The sequence below is a fragment of the Cygnus olor genome, chromosome 6 (genome assembly GCF_009769625.2).
Source record: "Cygnus olor isolate bCygOlo1 chromosome 6, bCygOlo1.pri.v2, whole genome shotgun sequence".
NCBI lineage: Eukaryota > Metazoa > Chordata > Aves > Anseriformes > Anatidae > Cygnus > Cygnus olor.
Window position 1 is genome coordinate 4,096,868 of NC_049174.1, and position 22,912 is coordinate 4,119,779.

Here is a 22,912-nt window from a genome sequence, read left to right on the forward strand (position 1 = left end):
GGTGTCAACGTTGTGCACTGTCACAAAGTTAGACGAATCTCTAAGTGCTCTCCATGCAGAGCTCTGCTTGCCTGCTCACCCCCAGCGTTTGACTTTGTCAAATGCAAAAGGATGATGCAGCACTTCAGAAATTACACCGGGTGAGAGGCTGCAGCAATGTACGTCCAGTACCTAGCCCTGGGCATGCAGTGGGGCCACTGCTTGGGTAAGGGGCTCCTGTCCCACTCACAGGATATCAGCCCTCTTCCCCCTACCACAGCAAGTCCAGGCAGGGACGGTTTCGGCTGGGCTGTAGGAAGGGTATTATGTCAAGCATCTGGAGTGCCCCATCTTGTGTCTAATCTTAAAAGTCCTCTCTGATTTTCTCCATCTCCGAGAGAGATGCTGAGACCTGGAACATTTATCATCCAAGCACAAAGGGAGAACGGTCAGACAATCACAGTGCTGTCATTACCAGGGGAATTGCATTACTCTGTTGTAATAAAGCCAGCTAAACTGAAGCCTCTTGCTTTCTTGGGATATGAAAAAGCAGCAGCACAGTTTTCTGGGCTGATGGAGAGAGGAGGAGTTTGAAATTTTTTATAATATTGATGTTGCAGAATAGGGATAGAAATGTTATTAACGGTTCAGCACAAGTTCTCCCTACTGTCAATAGCAAAAACTAGCAACGGGGCCTCCAAAACTACCCACAAAATATACATTGCAGAAATACCCAACCAGTGGTTATGCATGCTAGCTGGATGTGCAGCTAGCCTTAACAGAATTTCTCAGCCTTTCAAAAATAGCATATATATTTTTTCTTCTAAAAAACATCTGAAAAATTAAGCACAAAGGGAATAAAATTTCCCTATATTTCCACTGAGATTACAAACTTTTCTCAGACTTACATGGGAAACATGCCAGACAAGCACACCACAAGGAAATTCAGACCCACCCACGCTGGATGACAGGTGACCTAACGTATTAACAAGCAGAGGTAAACCAAGCAGCACTTGGGGCACCCAGACCTCTGGGCTGCACATTAAATATTTACGTCCTCCCTGCAATAGCAGAGAGGAGCAGAAACGAAGCACATCCTAAGGCTGCCTTCCCTCTCCCTAGCAAGGTGGGGTGTCAGGCACGAGGACACACGATGGGTATTCCCAACAGATACGGCAGCCAAGTGGCAGAGGGACGAATCATGCGCTTAGTGCACAGCACCCCCGCCAGCGCCGTACGATTCAGAGGCTCCCCCGTGCAGAGCAGCCCCAGGCAGGGGCTCCCAAAACGCTCCAGCCCAGCAGGTTTACGTTTCTGCCTCTCCTTAACATCCAGCTTTCTGCAAATCCTACAGAGCAGATGCATGGACACGCGTTTATGAGGAAGTCTCTTTCTAATCATAGGAGAAGAAAGTTAAAATGCTATTTTAAGACGATTCCCAAGACTCAGCTACCTCAGGCAATCACTGAAATACCCAAATACACCAAAACAACCCAGGCAATGACAAGCAAGCACAGAGCCTCATCCCTCACAGGGCTGTTCCCTCTCCCTCATCCCTCACAGGGCCATTCCCTCTCCCTGGTGTTGCTTGCTGCTGACAAGAGATAAGAGCTGCAGATTGGAGGGGCTGGATGCAGAAGATGCAAACAATCGCTGTGCCGGCAGGATTAGAGCGTCAGTGAAAGTCTCCTGGCTATCTCACAGTACACGCTGGAATTTTAAAGCCTCCCTCCCTGGCTAGAACCGATTAACTTCTGCAGGCTTCTAAACCTGCTTGTAGCTGACTGGGGCAGCAGCACAGGACTGGGTAACACTTTTCTTTCACTCTTCCCTTCCAGAGTTAGGCATGACCACTAGCTCGGTTAAAAAGGCTTTTCAATAAGAAGATGGTTGGTGCAGCAAGCAAAGGTGAAGCAAGGAACCTTTACATCAAAATAGCAATACCTCAGAAAACAGTCATGCCATTAGGTCCAGTCCTCAGCAGTCAGACGGTTTGTTTCCATCCAGGAAACAGTCTTGTTAGAAGCTAAGAACACCATGTGCTTGGTAGCTCTGTCATTTCATGAAAGTAAAAGTGTGCCCCAGTCAGCCTGTCCTGAAATCCTCCCTCCTGCCTTCAGCACAGCGGTTTGTCTGCCCGGACTGCATTCAGCTTGGAGAGCAGCCTGAAGAGAAGAGGTGAAGAGGATGCTGAAAACTCCTTACACGATCTGCTCTCATTTAGCTTAGCTGCTGCCCATGCAACCGTAGGTACTACTGCTTCTGTCAGACCGTGGAGAAAACATGTCCAATGCACTCACTCTGCTTGGCTTTTCAACGCCTGGTGGTTTTGCCCCCAGGATACAAGCAAGCAGGCGTTTATCAGTGATGGTACAGCCTCTCTGACAGACCACGGGCAAGGGAGAGTCATTGACTCACCATCCCCTACACACGAACAAGCACGCGGTGCCTGATATTTATCAAAACTTGCTTTCTCAATGAATACGACCAGACCAAATGGAGTTTCCTTATCAAGCAAATCTTCAGAGTGAGGCTGTAAAAGAAAGGGATGAAGAACTCGAAGATGCTGAGCTGCTCAGAAGCTCCACCTGCAGGAAGTGTAGCCAAAACTGAAGGAACCCAACCACAGAAATTACAGAGGAATGCCTTGCTTCAGAGGAAGGAAGAGCTAATGGTCATGGAGGAGACCTGAAACTCCCTAAGAACCCAGACCCAAATCCCAAACGGTGCTCAGAGACATAGCAAATGGATATAAAGTGTTTACCCCAGACCTGCAGCAGTTTCCTTGCCCTGAGCGACCTGGAAAGATACGGATACTGTCTCAACACCTTTTTCAGCAAAGGCCAGAGAATCGCAACCACCTGCCCCAGGATGCCACTGGTGGGTTCCAGCACTCACAGCAGCTACTGTCAAGGCTACACTGAGGAATGTGCCCAAACACCAAGCTGCTCAGCTTGGGCTACGACTGAGGACCTACGAAGCCTGCTCCTGCCCTCCCCTCAGGTGCCAGGCAAGGACAGCCTGCTGCAGACAACGACCGGGGACGCCAAGATCTTGGGGAGCGAGAGAGCCCCTCCTTCTGTTGTCAGTGGCTCCTGGCAGCGCGAACCGGTGAGCCCCTTCCTTCCCGCAGGTATCTCACCCTGACGGGCTCACCTTTACCGTCCAACTCGTGCCACCAGGCTCCGCCGCCAGCACAGGACCCGAAAGGCAGGAGCACGGGAGGGGCTGCCCGGGGGGCACAGGGGAAGGGGCGACCAGCAGGGATGAGCGTAGGGGGGGGGGGGGGCTTTTTAATTTAATTGCCCCACGTAGAGATGTGCCGGGGGCTCCCACCCCCCGAGTACCCCCCCTGCCTCCCTGCTCCTCTCGCGGGGCGCCCACCCCGCGGTCCCCCCGTCCCCCCGACACGTACCGGAGGCACCGGGGCTGCTCCCTCCGGGCGCGGGGCGGCGGCGGGGCCCCGCCTGCAGCCGGCGGCGGGCGGAGGCGGCGCGGCTCCGCCTTACACGGGCGGGCTGGGACGGGGCCGCCCCCCCCACCCCGTGTCCCCGGCACCCTCCCGGGTGTCCCCGGCTCCCTCCCCGGCCCTAAGGGTCGCGGGGACCCGCGAAGGAGAGCCCCGGCCCCGCGGAAGGTGCCCGGTGCAGCTGGAGGATGCGGGGCTCCGGCGTTTCTGCACAGGGCGAAACGAAGGTGGTGCGGTCTGAAAAGCGGCCGTGTGGGTTCTGAAGAGCTAAATAATAAAGTTCTCGTCAGCCAAAGCCTCCTATTCACCAAAAAGATGTACAGCTTTACCTGACATGGCTGGGCTGCCTTGCACTAAGATGGGTGATAGGGTGTGAGAATCAAACCCATGTCACAAAATGGGGCTGCTTCACTGCAACAACCCATTTTACATCAGAGAATCATTAAGGTTGGAAAAGACCTCCAGGATCATCTGGTCCAACCATCACCCTACCACCAATGTCACCCAGTAAACCATGTCCCTGAGCACCACGTCCAACCTCTCCTTGAACACCCCCAGGGACGGTGACTCCACCACCTCCCTGGGCAACCCATCCCAATGCCTGGCTGCTCTTTCTGAGAAGAAATGGCTCCTCATTTCCAACCTGAACCTCCCCTGGCACAACTTGAGGTTATTCCCTCTAGTCCTATCACTAGTTACCTGCAAGAAGAGGCCGACCCCAGCTCCCCACACCTTCCTTTCAGGGAGCTGTAGAGAGCAGTAACATGCTATGTAGCATGCATAGTTAAAAGGAGACTATTTTAATTAAAACGTTGTTGATGGAAAAATGTTCCGGCTATAGATTTTTCTTTTTCCTGAGTCTCTTTTATATTATGCATTGCTTTTACATTCTGCATGCAAGTGTGATTTACCAAAGCCCTTTCTTAAAACTAGTATTTCTTAAAATACTTTCATGATGTTTGCAATCACATTGATTAAAAGTAGGAACAAGTGCGATCGGAGCAAGCCTGAGCACAGGCCACAGAAATTGCTCAGTGCTGCCCTAGTTTTCAACCCTGTTACTACCAAAAGTACATCACAGTGGCAATTGCACGTTTGCTCCAAACCTTAGGGCACAACATTGATTTCTAGATCAGGATTATTTTTGGAATGTCCCATCCTCCTGCTCTCAAATATGGTTCAACAGTTTTAAACTTTGAATAAAGAATATAAATGTAAACCCTAATTGTACTTTCCTGCATGAAGATACCTCTAACATTAAAAACATAATACATAACCCACTGCTATAAATTTGATGCTTGCTTCTTTTTTGTTGTTACTTAACATGCGCATACTGGTATAGCTGAAATGAGAAAAACAGCACAAGGCAGCAGTGTATTCACTGAGCTTCATGTACATTATAATGAATTCTCAGCACTGTGTGAGAATAGCTGACTTACCATCAGTCTTCACTGTGACCATGATGAAATACTTGGGGAAAGACCTGTTCTTTTCCAAAAAATGGGTGAAACACCCCAGACAGCAGTAGAATTTGAAGCACATGCTCGGTTTTACGTATGTACTCACACTTCCACATAGGCATCGGTGTCTTTGGGGCTCAGGGCTGAGCTGCAGTGATTCATAATCTTATCCAGTCACCAGCAGGAACACCTGTGCTAAAACATTTGGAACTATTTAAATCACCACGTTTGCAAACTTTTCTGTAAAGAAACAACATTATTTACTTAGAACTTGTCTAGATACTTATAAACGTGGTAAAAAGTTAATTACGACAATATGTTAAACTATAAAGGTGGTGTGCCTCCACCAAATGGGATACAATGCGTGGGTATTAAATACAGGTGCTAATATGGGAGAAAACAATTGTCAGCAATAAAAACTGAAGAAACCAGAAGACGGGTTATAAACTAAATTATATGTTTCTATACAGCACAGTTTTTTAGTCAATTGAATGTAATAGATGTTAGATACTTCTGTTTCCACAAGTGTTAGCTGATAATCTAGAAATTAATAGAAAGTTTGGGAAGTCTGTCTAGAACAATCTTAGGAATCTTTAAAAAAACAAAACTAAATTCACAAAATGGGTATTGGTTGTTTAAGAAAACCTGTAATATTTTAAAGAAATTATATCATACCACATCTCATTGAAATACGGTTCAAAAGCCCACAGTAAGAAAATGTTGGTGTTTTTTGTGGAAGAGGGATGACAAAGTTTCCAAAAAAACATTAAGTGGGAAAGAGGAAGCTTTTGTCCTCTGTTTTCTGTAATATAAGCCCTGAAAATGCTTTCCTTACTTCTGCTTTCCAGTCAGAAACCTGATGCCTGATTGAAATAAACCTCATCCATTCTCCATCATTTTTATACATCTCCCAGCTTCTACCAATGCTTAGCAGTTTTACCAATCAGCATTGATAAGACAGTACATATTTAGAACTGAAAAGCATAGCTATCTGGTTTAGGTTCTGTCTTTTGTAGCACTGTTACAATACGTGGCTTATATATGATGAGATAAAAGCAAGACCGGAGTCTGGCCTAAGGGACAAGACTTTAGGGCAAAAGGTTGATGCCAAGCAGTTTATTACATATAGGACATTAAATCTGCGAGAGAAAGTCAGGGATTCATTGACAGTTGGATTACTAGTCACACCAGATAAAAGTGCTTGGTGGGTTGAGGTACTTTTGTAATGTAGAACCTCATTTTATATGCACCATATGCTCCAGAAGCATAAGTAAAAGAAAAATTGCTTTCAAGAGAAAAAAAAAACAACAAATTACTGAAAATTCAAGACTGTTTTGCAAGTATCTTGTGACTCATGCTAAGCAGTTTCACCATACTGGATTCTCTCTGGTTGTTCTAAAACTCGAAGACAATTACATTGCAAAAACCTAATGCTTTCTGAATGCTCTTGGGGCTTTTCACAAGGGGTAACTGTGCTGGAATTCAGAGGAAGACAAGAAATTTTACAGAAATACTTCTGAGTATTAATTGTCGTTCAAGATCAAAATATTTCTTTAACAGCGGAATTTCTTCCCACGGAAGGAAGATGACCATTTCAATTAGTGAAGAGTCATTGGTGGCAAGCCCTTACCTGGTTTTTGCACTAACAGAGGAGTAAACTGTGCTCCCCAGGGAATGGCAAACGTTGGCTTCATCTTGGTGTCGTGGCAGCAACAAGGATTTTTCTGTTTTCAAGAAACTTCTCTGAATGTTGACTCTTGCTGTGGTGCGTGTAGCAGCCAAGCGCTCAATCATCAGGGCAGCTCTACACATTCATCATGAAGGAAAATCTGAAACAGCAGTAATAAAAACTTCCCAGGAGCCTAGGGGAAAAGGCAGCTATACCTTTTGCTTTTGTCTGTGTCTGAAGCTGGAGATGACGTTTGGTGGAAGGCCTGAGCCTGAACATCAGCTGTCCACGAGATGCAATGTGGACACGTGGCTCCAGCTTTCCTCCTGCCTAGCAGCTCAGGTGTGGTTTGGAGACAGTCCGTGCAGTCAGACACAAACCTCCCTGCAAACGCAAACTGTTCGTACCCTGTGCCCAGGGCTAGAAAACATAAAACAGGAAAACAGCAAATACCAAATATTATTTACGTTTTTGTGAATAAGGCAGTAGAACAGCCAGAGAAATACTCTTAATTTATATGCAAGTCTTCTTTTCTTTCTTGTTTGCTCAAATTCTAAAAGCAGTGAAATGAAAATTCCCCTCAAAGCATTGGAGGACACTGCAAACACGGCACAGGCCTGCAGCACAGCAAGGAGATTAACCAAGCATGAGGCATTAGAATATTGCAAAGAGGATCAAAAGAGATTTGTGACTGAAAAGCCACACACCAGAATTACAGTCAGCTGAGAAGCTGGGCAGACAGAAATTGGTAAATCTTTTAAATTTAGATATCTTCTAAAATAAATTCAAAGGTTGGGATGTGCGCTGCAATGTGTCACGCAAGGCCTCCTCGTGATGTGAGGCTGCAGACAACGCCATCTTCTTTCTAAACAGAGAATTCCTGTTTTGTGATAATCAAATATTTAATGTGATTTTGCTTTTTTGCTAGGTAATATGGCCACCGATGTGCCAAAAACTAAGAGCCCTGAGGACAACAACAGGCAAAGCAGTAGCCATGAATAAATTGCCACACAAATGGAAATAATACAGAGAAATAACAGTAATGTAAGGACTCAATCGTCCCATAACATTCCCTTCTCCAAAGTAAAAATCAGTCCTAAGGTTTCCAATACAAAAAGAGATTAAAATAAAATAGGAAATAGAAAATTGCATCTCTAGTGAAATAAAAGCATACTTCACTGCAGACAAAGCCATGGATCAGCAGGGCAGTGACACAATAAGACCCTGTTCCTCCCAATCCTGTAACAACTGTGGATGTTCATATACTTAAGAAGGAGAAGTAATATGTTCCAGAGGCTTACTGTATAAACATCTGTGTGCAGCCAAACTACCTTCAAATATTCACGCTGAGATAAACATCATCAGGAGCACCAAACAACCTTAACAAGTATGAAACGAGTAACAGGCTTTGTACTTGTGCTGGATCTAGCTAGAATTTGTCCACAGCAGTCCATGTGGTGCTGCATTTTGGATTTGTAGCTGCAACAGTGCTGGTGACTCACCAGCATTTTGGCTATTGCTGAGCGTTGCTTGCATGGCTCTTTGCTGGTCTGCCCGGCAGGAAGCCCCTAGGAACTAACACGTTCCTGAAAGGCACCCTTCATGTGTTTTTCTGGGCAAGGCTAAAGATGGGCATGAAATTGAAAGTTGTTTTCCTAATGCCTGCTGTAATTCTCAACAAAACTAAACAGACAAACAAAACCCAACCCTTGCCTGGAAGATCAGTTCCTAAACCGTGAAAAATTCAGCCATAAGGACAAGCTTCTGAAAGGCGTGCACCCCCCTCACATTAAAGAATGTCCTCCATTTCACGTGTTGTCCACCTGCCTGCCCAGCATGCCCGGGGGTGACATCCAAAGGGCCCTGAACTTACGGTGCAGTCTGAACCGAGCAGTGTGCTAATGAGGCGGGCAGGAGAATTGCCTCCTGAGGGGATTTTCAAATAGGAAATGAGCCAGAAGAAGAACAGCTTAAAAAGAAGCTGGGGTATAGACTGCCTGAGAGGCTGCATTAGGGCAAAGACCGAGGACTGAAGGAGAAGAGTGCTGTGGATACGTGTCCCTTGGGGAGGTTTATGGGTGACTGGATCAGAGCTGCTGTTGCAGAAGACGGTTTCATTTTCTTAGATTGCCTTGTTGGCTGAGATCAAGTCCTGTGTGCTTTTCTCTCATACACCAACAGCACCTTTTGCAGCACAAATGTCAAACATGTTCCTTTATAAAGTTATAAAATGTCTTCAGCTGTCACTAAAATGATAAAATTTTCAGAAGAGTTTAATCTACCGACAAAGAACTGTCCTCATGACTGCTGTACATAATAAATATTTTGTCATCTGCAGATATTATCCAATACCCTGATTATCTAATTATCTTATCATATCTAAGGCTACTATCCAATATTTCATATCCTTTCCACTATATATCAAGAGGTTTTCAATTGCATAATTTTAAAATCAGAACTCTTGCACACACTGAAATTTATGAGTAGACAGATTAAACAGCAAGAAAAAAAATGGGGGGTGAAATAAATGATGGTAAATAGATTAAACAAGATACTTTTTTTTCATGAATAGAAATGTTACCTATAACCACATGGCAAAGAAAAAAAAATAAAAAATGATTTAATTCACGGTATACATAGGCCATCATACCTCTAACTCTGCTTTGATCTAACTTTGGTTTCTGGAGGAAAGAATAACCTTTAACACGGTACAAGTAATTTCTCTTGGGGGAAAAAACTGTCTTGAGGAAATCATGAGCATCACAGAACACTCCAATTGAAATAAAGGGTAGTTATGGATGGTCTGTATAATGGTTACACTTTACTAAGAGATTCACCAGAGCATGAGTGCATGGCTCAGGAGCCTTTTTTTAGGTTATGGCCTACTGTTCTGCTTTTAAGTCTCAGTCTGCCTAATTTCCACTTAATTTTAATTCCAGATATCCACTCCTACCTCAAATACAGCAGTGGAAATAAAATTTTCGTTGGAAGACAGACTCGGACAGCACAAGCTTGCTATATAGAGGCTTTGACTGCTTTTTATTAAATGTTTTGATAAGAACATTTCTAAAAGTTTAATGACTGAAAAGACTGAAAATATTTAATTGGCTAAGATGCATGATTCTAAATAATGCATAAAGCTTACGATCAGATACTGCTAAAAAAATAAATAAAAGAAAGCTGAAGCTGGTATGCCACTAACATGTGATTTGAACTGGTGAAGGGTTTGCAGAGTTGGTTCGGGATAAGGCCAGGACTAAGACCTGGGTTTCTGTAGTCGGAGTTAGCTGAGATCTTGTATTCACCACTGAATGGAGGTGGAAACACCCGTAGGTTTGGGACTGGCAAGGGCTCCTGTGTTAAGCCAGGGCTCAGGCACATCCATCAAGAAGTATCAGACATTTGTATCAGTATGGGATGGAGTCTCAGGTCTGAACAAGGAAACACACATGTATATAGTTGTGTACACAAATAACGTACTACGATCTAATATCTCAAACCTAAGAGCTGTCTTGCACTTCGTTTTGGCACAGCGTTACATGGTTAACTTTTCTGATTTGATAAGGTAGTTGGAAAGGTAAAACAACCACCGAGAGACAAACGGATCACAAAACATCCAGCAAGACTGTCCTGTCCTGGGTGGTCTGCCAATGACCCCACAGTTTAATATTGCAAATTAACTCCTATTAACTGGAAATACTTTCAGTTCTCCTTCTGGCTGTCCATCCTTCTTCTTCCCCCCCATGTCAGAAGTCTGTTCTTTGACGTCTGAATTAAACATTGTTTGTCCCACGTAGTTCAAAGTTCAAGATACTACTTGTGGGCTGCACAGCATCTCACTAGCTGGAAAAAGTTAGTCAAATCCTGACTCTGTGATCAGAGGCCAAGCCACTGGATGTGATTTCCACAGCAAAACTTGTGTCACTCAGCACCAAAACAAGCCTGCATTTAGCGAACGAGAGGAGTCATTCCAGTAGCTCAGCCAAGAGCCCACAAACACATGGTCTGACAAATTCTTTTCAGCAGGCGTCAATAGTACAGACAGACAGACACATTATTTCAAGGCTCATTTTTTCTGAATCAGAGGGGATGAACTGGACTGAACAGTTTCTGCCGAACAAGAATACTGAATATTTTTATCTGTCTCATCTACGAACAGCATCACGTAACATCAGCAATTAAATAACAAATTAATTTCTGTAACCTCTGCCGCTTGCCACCTTTTATCTAGCTACTTACAGGCTTGCAGAGGTCTCATCAGCAGCATCTTAGTGCATCGTAACTTTTGTTCTCTTAACTATCTTCTGGGTGGAAAATTAGAAAGAAAATATAATGGTGGGGAAAGGAGGGACAATGAGAGGGAACAGGTGGGATAGCTTGCAAACCCTGTAGGCTTAACCTGTGCATGCACTAGAGTACTGCATAGAGAGCTCTGATCAAACGAGCTGAGGTACAGCACCAGGCTAATGAGATTATAATGCATCCTTTAGCAGCCCTGCTGTTGTGCTGCATGGCTCTGTATTGCACTGACAGCAGGGACTCATCCATGTCAACTCATCCGAAGTTGGCTCTGGTGTCCCAGTACAGTGTTGCTTTGCATGGTGCAGGCATGCCCAGCAACCGGGCAGGCAGGTGGCTGCTTTTATTGATACAAATTTGGATGGTTGGACTAGATGATCTTGGAGGTCTTTTCAAACCTTAATGATTCTACAATTCTGTGAAATAGTAAAGGCTATTTAACCATTAGTACTCTTACTGCTGCTGGATGGGAAATACTAAACTGATTTGTGCAAGGTCACACACAATCTGGAGGCCAGAATCAGAAAACCGTCCCTTCAGTTTATCATAATTACCCCTTGTGTCAAGATTTCATATAAGAAAAAGATGACTTCACACTTGCGTAAGTAAGTGACAAAATTCTCATTGACATCGGTAGAGACAAGACCCAAGTTTGAAGATCCTTTAACCAAATAACCTTTCCTTAGTGCCCAATGCCAAACCTCTGAGTTTTGCCAGTTGTGTTTTTCTATGCTGAAAGAAACATCCCAGGCAACTACAACATATTTACAGCTGTAAACAACTTGCTACTCAATTAACTATTGTCATGACTTTAATTAATAAAGGGTTTTGTAATTATTTTCTATAGTCTTTTGACAGAATTGATTTAAAATACACTAGATAGAAATCGGCTACAAATACAAATATTATTTAATGCAGATGGATTGTTAAATTTACTTCCAAGACTTGCTGCACACTTATTATTCAAGCAATCTATTCCAAACATACCCAGAGTGACAATAAATCAATGACTTGTAACAGCAAATATATTATTCCATGGATACCACACACAGTTGTCACATCATCCTGTTGTGATATTTGCTTGATGTTCAGATAATAACACAGTCAAGAGGACAGTGTCCCTCAGCTTTTTCTTAAGGTGAGTAAAGAATGAGAAACATCTTCTTGGAAAGATGCTTGTTTGGAAACAATTTTGAAATATCAGCCCTCTCAGGAGAGGGAGCAAAAATCTCTTCTGTCATCTTACATGAGTAGCCTGTGAGCCATGTTGATTATTTCAGACTGAAACTTACAACAAAATATGGAAGACTAACTTCATTATTATGAGAAGTTGCAAGTTTTGTGTGTTCTTAACTAATTAAAGCTTCAGTTCTCTGAACGATATGCACCAAGTAACAGCCACTGCAGCCGGGCATTTACATTCAGGAAATTATTTTTGGAAGAAGCTCCTGGTTGATGCAAAAGGGCAAAGGCCACTGGAATTTGAAATCAAGAAGCACAGTCTATTAGGGTTAGATCCACAGCCTTTGGAAGTCTATATGATCTAATAAATCATTTTAATGCATGTAGATCAGACTGCCTTTGGAATTTGTAGCCTTTAGTGATATTCTGCAATATTTTATTAGTATTTACTTAAGGTTCTGTATGTGTGCTTGATAGAGAGTGGAATTGCACACAAGGTTTGGTTTCTTCAAGCAGCACAGTAACTGTTTTTTGAATCTTCATCATTCTTCAAATTTAGTATTGTCACTCCGGTCTTTGAAAGAAGGTGATATCAATTCTCTGCATTTGACTCTGTTGGTATTATAGGCATGAATAAAGACTTTTGACAAATGATGTTTGCGTCCCTTTGGATATTGGTACAGCTTTTTTATTCTCTGTAGCAGAAAACTAGTAATAGGATTTTTTTTCCCTTTCTTTTTCCTGTCTATGGATTTCACAAACAGTGTTAGAAATGTTTACATGGACATGCTGATGAACTTAACACAAGTCACTACAAATAGTATCCATTTCCCCATCCCCAAAGACTCAATGCTACAACAGTCATGAGAAGACACTTCAAAGATTCTCAGTCACTTTGTAAAGTCATCTCTGAGTGTCAGTCAAGTGAGCAAAGCCTGTTTGTTTGAGCTGTGAAACCTTTTTTTACTCTTTTACTTTATATTCTGCTGCTCCTATGCTCATGCATATAGCAAATGGAAAAAAAAATAACTCTAACTTAGTTCTTGAAGTCTTAGCTATGCAGCAGGTAATATTATAGGTAACATTAAGTATGAAAACCACCGCATAGTAGTAAAAATAATATCAGCTTTTTCTAATTTTACCTTGTAAGGAAAGGTTTTCTAAAATAGAAAATAAATGTCTGTGTGATACAATCTTACCTTTGAGAATTTTGGGGTTCTTGTTCACTGTTAAATTACATTTAAGGGATGTCACCAATAGAATTATGATCTGTTGTAATTATCACCCCAATAAAACTGCAGTATTTGAAGTAGTGCAGTGTTTAAAACTATTATATATATACAAATACATATATTTAACTTAATATTCCAATACATTGTTCAGACAAATTTAATCTGTGCAAATTTCTTTTTAGATACAAGACACTTTCATCTCATGGAAAAAGCCAGAACCACCCAAAGCAGAAGAGTTCAGTGTTCCTCTTAAGAGCTGCAGTTCTCGTGATATTTGACCATACTTAAATTGGACATGACTCAGGAATGATACCTTCATTCTACCTCCCAGACAGACAGATTTATAGAACAAATAGTTCAGTTGAGATTATTGAATATGCAGTCAGTCAGAAGGAAGAACTACATTGCTTGCAAAGCTTATAGGACTTTATGTTTATTTTATATATATTTAATATATAAAGGACAATAGGACTGAATAGCTGAATTAAAAACTTCTGTTCAATGTGCGAGTGTTTTTGGAAACTTTCAAATACTGGTATGCAGAATGAGTAAATAAAAGACAACTATAGTTAATCTACAGATGTATTATCAATACATTGCCATGCCTGAAATATTGTAGACACTTTTAAGATATTGTTGATTATTCCATCCTAAAACTAACAACTCCCTCATGGAGAAACCAGAGAGAAGGAAAAGAAGATGGTACAGAGCTGGAACAGCCTAATATTGAAGAAATGGAGCTATTTACTATAGAAAAGAAAGAACAGAAATCTAAAATTTTGCACAGAACAGAGCAGGCAGGTAAGAAATTGCAGTTTACTGTTTCCCACAGAAAAGCACAATAGACCCTATAATGAAAAGGAAAAGAAGTAAATAATGATAATAAGAGGTTTCTTTATATAATACCTAATTAGACCACAGGAGACGCTGCCTTCATATTGAATTCAGAACACACAGCTTTACTGTAACGTGCAAGATAAGGTTTGGAAGGGATATCTTATCTCATGACTTCAAGATAAAGACAAGCCTTAGCAGAAATCAAAGTGGGGACCTGTGAAATGGCAGATTATTTTGCATGCTTACGGACATTTCCTGAGGATTATACAATTTCTTAGTGCTCATGATTTTAGTAAAGAAAAATAATTCTACAGAAGACTCAAAGATTTTTGTTACATGTTAGATACATAGATGTCATCTCTGATTTCCAAGCCTCACCAGGTTATGAAAGTTTACCAGGCTTGTTTGAATTATTATAAATAAACAAACAAACAAACAACACAACTGGAGGCATATGACTACTCTGACACTCATGATAATTGTACTGATTTCCATCAGCTTTTCTATTGATTTCTACTTTTTAATGATATTCATGTTCTATTTGGATTCTCTGGTCTCTTCCTCAGACCATCTGTAGAATAGCAAAACAAGTTTTTTTTTTTTTTTTTTTTTTTTTTTTTTTTTAAAAAAAAAGGCCAAGAACAAACCAGTAAATCAACCAACCAGCCAACCAAAAACCCAAAGCCACCCTATTTTATAAAGGCTGCTGCTACTGAAATGTGTGAACAGAATATCTAGATGCAAACTGCAACTGATACTTTAACTTATTGTTCAGGTAAGCTTGCTGTAGGATACAAATGAACCAGTGTAGATAGGATAAAAATGGGTCAGTTCTTTAGCCATGCCTCAAAAAGTGACCTGAATCCTTTTGTGATGAACCAAAAACATGCACTTACCCCAGTGAAAACTCTGCCAGCTCTGAGCAGGTCTTCCTGTCAGCATGAATCACATGTTAGTCGTGACTACTCAGTAATTCAGCACTGACTGAAACAAGGCAGTGGTGGTCCATTTGGGCAGGCTTCTTCCAGTTCCTTGCCCTTCTACTGCCTTTGTTACTATTTTGTAATTCTGTGGAAGAAAGAAGGCGAGAAAGGTTACACCAAGGCAACATTCTGAAACAAAATCTGACCTATCCCAAATTCAGGTTTAAACAAAACACTTCATGCTCAGCCCTGCATCAATGGAGGACTGATAAATATTCATTTACCACTGCTGCAATCTGCAGCTGGGAGAAGCGTGCCACTCCCATGCTCAGTAGATGTTCCTTTGGAAAGCATGAAGGACTTCTTGCAGAAGCCATGCGTATTGACACTGGTTCTCAAAGAGCAACTCTACGCTGACAACTGGCTTCAATGGGTCAGCTTAGAAAGTCAGATGGTTTGCATGAAATACTCTCTCTGAAACTACTCAAAATGTAAGCATTAAGAGTATTTCAGGACTTTAATCCTATAAAATCTAATTGAAAAGAACATATCATGCCTAGAAATTACTGAACATAGTGATATCCACAAGCTACGGATACCATTATAGTGAAAAATACTTTTCAATTAGATTCTCTTCAGGAAATCAAAATAAAATTACTGGTGTCATAAAGAAGTCCCATGAGTTGGTACTTGCAGTGCAATGTCCTGTACCACTCTGGGCTAATGCAGTTTGAGGCCATTCAAAGAGATTGTTGAAACAAAGAGCATCTTATTTGCTTGGTAGAGCTTTCCAAGGTGTTACGCAAATGACATCCCTCCCATTGTCATATGGTTGTTTGTGTTCCATACGACTCAAAATAGAGGCTACAAAATCGTCTATCAGTTTTCCCTTTTTTATTACTCTTCAGTAGTGACGAATACCTGCAAATGAATTCTAAATTTAACCCTATATAGTAATGGTCAGATAATTAGCTGTTAACTTCACTGATGATTAATAGACTAGCCTATTAATTTATAGTGATATCAGCTGACACAAATCTTGGCCCCAAGTGCAAGAAGATAAGCCTGTCACTAAATAATTAGCATTTTTAAGTACAAAATAATTCCTCTGTGAAAGAGGAATAAGTAATTTCTTCTTAGCATTTTGGTAGACTTTTTTCTTTTAAGAAATGCATACCATTTGTTGTGTAAGAGAATTCAAGGAATTATTAGTGGTATTAGTGTTTTCCTAGCAAACGGGAAGAGATATAACAGAAAGGTAATCTCTTTTATTAAGCCAACCAGCGCAATAAGAAAAAATGAGCAAGCTTTTGAACACAACCTGCTCTTTTGGCTCAATATCTAATTAAAACCAATATTGTATACATGTATGTACACACACCCCATAGCTACACAAATACAAAAATAATATTTTTAATGCAATTTAGAATCTAATGAAGTGATTTTTCTCTACCAAGTTATCACTGGGATATTGAAATTAACCACACTGCTTTCTCAGAGGTATTGATATAAATCATTAGATTACATCAACTAAACATGTGAACTGGTGAAGCAGCCAACTGTACAATTCTAGTCAATAGTTATTAATTCACTTTCCTTTGATCTAAAGGCATTGGACAAGGTGTCAAAATGCCTTGCAATCTCGTTAAGCTACTTGGATGATTTGTAGAAAGTGTAACACACTAATTTGATACAATCAATCTTATTTCCCATTTGCATTGCATTACTAATTTTATCATCCATCTATTTCAATCAATATGCGCTACAAAGCCTTAAAGGTTTGGTTAGACTAATTTTTTAATCGATCATAAGCTTTCGCATGCATCAAGATTTTTCTTACTTGTTAAAACTTAAGGAAGAGTCATGAACTACTTGCTTGCAGTTCCTCAGATTTGTGTACTCCAAATATCCTGGTACAAAGTTCACTTGGCATAAAACAAGCTTTGTGTACTTATCACAAAGTAGCATACAAACAACGCTGTATCTATTAATCTGGATATCCTAGAAATATTTTTTCTGTTAACTATTCCACTTCTATATAACTCCTAAGTGTTTTTGTATAACTGCAGGGGTGTTTTGAAGGTCTATTGCTGATGAAGGTGAAAAGCAACGAACAAACAAAACCCAGTCAATTTCTTTGTGGTTTATCCTTATTTCTCATCAATGAGTCGGCTGGTGCTGCCAATTAGTGGCTTGATGGGATAGAAGAGCTTGTTGAGTCCCAAGAAAAAACTCGTAAATTTTTAAAGTAGCAGCCTCTAGATTGTGAAGAATTAGAAGTGTCTGCTAAAGGAGTCAGAGACGATTCCCAAGAGAAAAGGGCAGTAAAGCCAATGTTTTAGCCGGTGTAGACTGTTTTCCTTAAGTTGATGCTCTTACGTGAAGCTTCATAATGGAGCTCATAAATAAGAAACATCTTTAATACATCAACAGGAAGCAAACAACAAACAATAAAATATCTAAAAAAGGAGAGAGCAAAGGCTGTATTTCTTCTTCTTACACAGCGGACAGTATTTAAAGTATTCTACAAGCAATGTCTTATGACTTCCTGAGTTATTTTTACTTTTCAAATATTTACATTTACAATATTTAAACATGGATCTAAATACTAGAAATGAAAATCTCAGACAAACACCTGTGTAGTGCCTGCAGAAATTGAGGCACCGTGCAAGTATGGCTGGCTGATGCTGGTACATATGCTAGCAACAAGGGCAGAACACTACTGTACATTTTGAATATCTATTTAATTATGAAATTATTGCACTATATTATTATTGGAGGTATTACAGCACGACTCCCTATGTCCCACCCCAAAAAGAGTTCAGAGAACATATTGCCACTGCAGCTGCACACTGCTGGAATGATATGCCAGGCTTTCCACTGCAGAAAAATGGTTTTGTTTTAACCACTGGAATTTGATGCATGTGTACAAATTCACTGTCCCAAATTCTAGGAGTTTTACAAGACTTTACTTCAAAGCCAGCTCCTCTGGCAAAACCAGAAGCAGAAGAAAAGCCATTCTTACCCCTGTATATGCTACATCGCTACGATTTTACTTATCATGCACAGCCAAGGGGGGGGCAGGTTTTGCAGGCTGCCCCCCTCCTGCCCATCCCTGCCTTCAGTAGAGACAAGACCACGGAGAAGGACCAAAGCAAAGACATTCTAACCTGTCATGCACTAGTGAAAAAAAAAAAAAAAAAGTGAAAAACAGAAAGAAAAAAAAAAAAGAAGGACCCTTCAGAGCTCTAGCATCCCCCCGACTTCCCCACGCCCCAGTGGGTGCCGTTCCCCAAGAGCCCAGCAGGGGCCAGGCGGCACGCAGCAAAGCAGTCACCCGACGGGCAGAAAAGCCCCGTCCAGGCATTCTGCCGAGGGGGACTTGCAAGCTCTGCTGTTGCTGATGGTACCAAAAGGAGGTGCTTTGGTATTTCATGTGCTTTGATTGTGCAAATGCAGAAATGACATTTATCCACGTCCAGCAACAACTCCTTGGGTGAATTTCATGTTTCCCAGCAGTGGTGGAGAGGCTGAAAAGGCAGTGCTTCAAACCAAACACCCACATTCCACCGGAGCGGTTCTTGGCTACACAGCCTCCGAGGGTAACAGTAATAAACCCACTAACACCCCCTGAGGTCTGTGAGGATTTTGTGCTTTTCCTCAATTCAGGGAGGTGATGGTCTCCTTGTTACAGGTGTGCACCCGACTGACCTGAGTTTTGAAAAACGCTGTGGACAACAAAGGGGCAAGTCACATGCCTGGGTTTGGGGATCATGCTCCTTTCCTCCTGTGACTTGGGGCTGTTTTTCTTCAGCTATTTTAACAGACATTGAAGAAGAATGCAGGAATTCTGGGTAAAAGCATAAAAAATACAGGACTAAAGAAAAGACAGCATTCTGTAACAAGGACAGAGCCTTTAGAATTAAACAGGTGTTTAACAGGGTCCTATTATACAACATATTATAAGATCAGTAATTAGATGTCATAGTGAAAGCTGCAGAATAAAATCCTGAATACGAAAGAGCTCAGAAAAGCTGGCATCATTTACTAAAATTGTATCCTCCCTTAAATGTTTTTAATAAGCCTAACAGGAATAATTTTCCCTATCTGCTTGTAAAGTGCTTTTCCATTAGTATATCTGGTCGGTTCTGGAGCAATGACAATTAATGAGCATTGGAATATGCGGGAGAGAAAAACACCACGGGGAACTTTTGGCCCAGTACACATGCAGTCAGGAAGGGGATGGGAAGTGCAAGCTGTCAGCCACAAGCTGAAGGGGACCCCACGACACTCCCCTAAGTCTTAAACTCAGCAGCATCTCTTGGGCTAGCTGAGAGATGCATCAAAGGCTGAAATTGCCACAGCACCAATTTGCCACCCATTTTACCTGTTTCTCCCGTTTTATCCTTTGCATGCTTATACACCATTGCTGGTGAGAAAGTCCCAAGCAAGTAGGACTCACTACTATCTCCCATAGCTCCTGAGGTGAGGCAATCACCTGTCAGGTTTGCCCTGGTACTCAAACTACAGGCACAGACCAAGTACATGTTGAGGGGAGACTCCTTAACATCCCAAATCTATGAACACCTTGGTTTTCCCGGGAAAATAACCCAGAAGAAATAAAGTTGCCTTCCAGTAGCTGATAGAGCACAATGTTTGGACAGTTATACATGACCACTTTTGTAGGAAAATATATAGAGAAGGACAAACTATTAGAGAACATTTGTTACAGCCCAAGAATTCATACTAGTTACAGATTTCATACTACAGTTCATGGTAATAAGTTTAATAAGAACTGCAGGTACTATTGCCATATAGTAGCTGCAGCTTTAATTTACATAATGCTATTGCCATGATATTTTCATAAATCTTTTGTTATGTGATATTTCCTGCTAGATGTTTCACAGACACACTCTTATAAGTACTCCTGAGATTCAAAATAATACATTTTATTCTTGCAATTCAGGTGGCTGAGAGCAAGCACCTGGCAAAATAAGACAACTGGGCTCATAGTTAAGCACTTAAAACATGCTAACTACATTGCATTTCATTATATGTCTAAATTTTTCTATTTAGATGTAACCGTTCTAACCAAAATTAGTTCATAAGTATTATGCCCAGCCTATTGCAAATAAGTGAGTGGTGAATCTAGTCCAAAATATTTAAAATGGATTTTTCTATCTCTTTCAGTATTCTATTCTAGAAATTTGGTTTTGTGCTGACAAAAGTGAGATGACCCAAATGCTCAGGAGCTTTCTTATAACACTTGTTTCAAATTAGGAAAGGAAGCCAACTGATTCTAAAGTAGGACATAAAAATCAGTGTCAGCAACAAGCACTAATTTACAGTGACTTTCACAACACCTGATCTTTTCTTCAGGTACTACCTCCTGTAGTGAGTCAGTTATGGGAACTAGTTTAACTTAACCAACAGAAAAAAGAGCAGAGAATTTCTAGTCCTCCAGACTGTAAGGGAATGTTTGACAATCTAGCCTACAACAGCATGAAGATGCTGGATTTCTGGCGTGGTTATAATTTACGTCCCTCTCCTTCCTTGCCATGAGTGCAGCTCCTTCACACTCCTGTAACTCTCCTTTTTCTCAGAAACGTCCTGGTTCCCTTCCATATCCAGTTAGTCCACCCACATAACAAGCTCAAATCCCATCCCGCTTCCTATCTATTTTTTTCTGGGTTGCTGGCCAGGCAAGAGCTGACACACTGTAGACGGTCCAGAGCTATCAGCATGCTGACTAATGACTAATAAGCACATGCTGATTGGCTAATTAAAGGCTGCCAAAAAGGATGGGTCATGGTTGGGCTCTGCTTGCCTTTTCCTTAGGGAGGGCATTAGTAATCTCCTTTGCACAGTTGCTGTTTTTCCGTAAAACTCACAGTAACACAGTGTCTTTTAAACCTCTGTATCTGACAAATTTGGGTTTGATTATGTTTTAGATTTTCTTTAGGTTTTCTAACAAGTCCAAAAGTTACTGGTGGGAGGGAGAAAGCCAAGGAGAATCTGACAGGTAGACAGAGGTGTGCCTTTTTTTCTTTTGAAAGAAATGCATTCTTATATTGCTTGATTTTGGGGGCCTGAGTCATGATCTTTGAATAGTCAGGATTGGGAATACTGTTCACTATTGGCAGGCACGGCGGGTAGAATGACACAAATCCCAAAGATAATATTAAAATGCCATAAAGTTCAGTAAGATGTGCATTTCGTTTTTAACTCTTCTTTGTTTTTGCTGTTGGCAATGTGCTGGTTATTTTTAAAATTGTTTTTGCAAAATAATGTTTTAAAAAACTTTTAACTGGTTACTTACTTTTCACCTTTTGCTTGCTTTCCTCACATCTGTCACCTACTTCTGTAATCATCATTTTCCTAAAACACCACAACAAAAGTCAGAAAGAAAAACAATTTGCATATTGCACTATTAAAGAAATTAAATTCTTCAATAGCTCCTGACCAAATGCAACGGTTTAAGCCCTCTTTGAAATTCTTGCATTCTCATAGAAAAGAAACAGCAACAACAAAATATGAAGAGAAAGTTATTCTAACAACCTGGAGGCATTCAGAGTACATTGATATGAAGCCCATTTTATGAGGGTAATACTGGAAAAATATTTCTTTTGGTTGTGCAGCTGCTACTGAGTTCTGGGGCACTTTTTTTGTCTTTGGTAAGTATTCCCTCTGTCTCCACTCCAGCTACCACTGCTAACTCCTACTCCTAAATAGCAAGCAGGCATAGTCCCAGGCATGGTCCTCAGGAGAATTTATTTGCCACCATGCATGGTGGCTCTGCTTTTGCTCAGAGCTCACCAGGGTTCTCAGGCATAAAAAAAGTGGATTTTGGTCCTGCAGGCATAAACAAATGCCTTGTGGAGGGGAAAAAAGGGGCTCTTTTTTGCAGATTAACACAATCATAGCAGAAGATTGAAAAAAAAATCTGAAACTCTTTCATGGCAAGCCGCAGTCAGAGTGGGAAGACCTTGAAGGAGAAACAGCAGGCCAGGTACCACACCAGGCAAGCTGCTACAGAGAGCATTCAGAGGAGTTATGGTGCTGGAGGCACTTCACCAGCCACTTCTCTTGTCCCCTCTTCAACACAATGGGTGGCTTCCAGCCACAGTCTGCCTGAGCATTTAATAATGCTGGTATTAAAGACTGCATCATTATTTCTACCTGTTTACTGATGGATCGTAATTCTCTTTAGAACTGTGTATAGTATGAAATCTGGTACATATCGAGGTTTCCACTCGGGGTAGATTCCCTGTTATATTCAGCTCTTTAGGTCATTCTTATTTCAAATAAGAAATTAAAAAGTAACTTTATTATGACATTCATTGTCATAATATATTAAAAACAACACCCAAACCAAACAAAAAACAAAAACAAAAAACCCTCACCATCAGAGTATGAAGCTGGGTTAATGCTTTTCAAGATTATAAATATGAATCATCCTATGAACTGTCCAAAAAGATACATTTCCAGTACTTGTAATGTATTAGCCTCTTTAAACTACAAGAATACAAAGAATTTGTTTAAAATAATACATTGTGGACATGGCAGGAAGTCTCTGGTACAAACTCAGCTCTACCCTGACTTCTAGTTCCAGTGAACCATGAGCCCATTTATGTTACCATATGTTGAAAGCAGTTGCATGAGTATCTTGTGTGAAAACAAATGCTCAGGATATAAGCAGTCGAAATGTCTGCTTTACACATGAGTTTGGTTGAAATGAGAATATCAGGGTTAGACCCTAAAGCCACAGGCCTGGAACGTGTGAGCACGATACATTTATTGCTTGCATCACCTTTACACCAGAATAGCACAATCAATTTCAATTGAATACTCATGGTTTACGT

The 22,912-nt window shown here is 41.2% G+C and overlaps 1 protein-coding gene across 6 annotated transcripts in view; it reads right to left on the bottom strand.

The window, feature by feature from the left end:
* C6H2orf88 (chromosome 6 C2orf88 homolog) overlaps positions 1 to 20,693 on the bottom strand; it is a 30,685-nt gene extending 9,992 nt beyond the window's left edge. Inside the window, exons 1-6 of one of the 6 annotated variants that reach the window (XR_005821307.1) lie at positions 20,590 to 20,693; positions 18,762 to 18,864; positions 15,024 to 15,195; positions 6,793 to 6,997; positions 6,539 to 6,712; positions 4,888 to 5,103 (exon numbers count right to left, since the gene is read on the bottom strand). The gene's annotated coding sequence lies outside the window, so the exon portion shown is untranslated. Of the gene's footprint in view, positions 1 to 1,923; positions 3,205 to 3,394; positions 3,468 to 4,887; positions 5,104 to 6,538; positions 6,713 to 6,792; positions 7,035 to 15,023; positions 15,196 to 18,761; positions 18,865 to 20,589 lie in introns of those variants that run through there. The other 5 variants (XM_040562240.1, XM_040562238.1, XM_040562239.1 and 2 more) reach the window with 5 other exon arrangements.
* Positions 20,694 to 22,912: the final 2,219 nt, after the last annotated feature.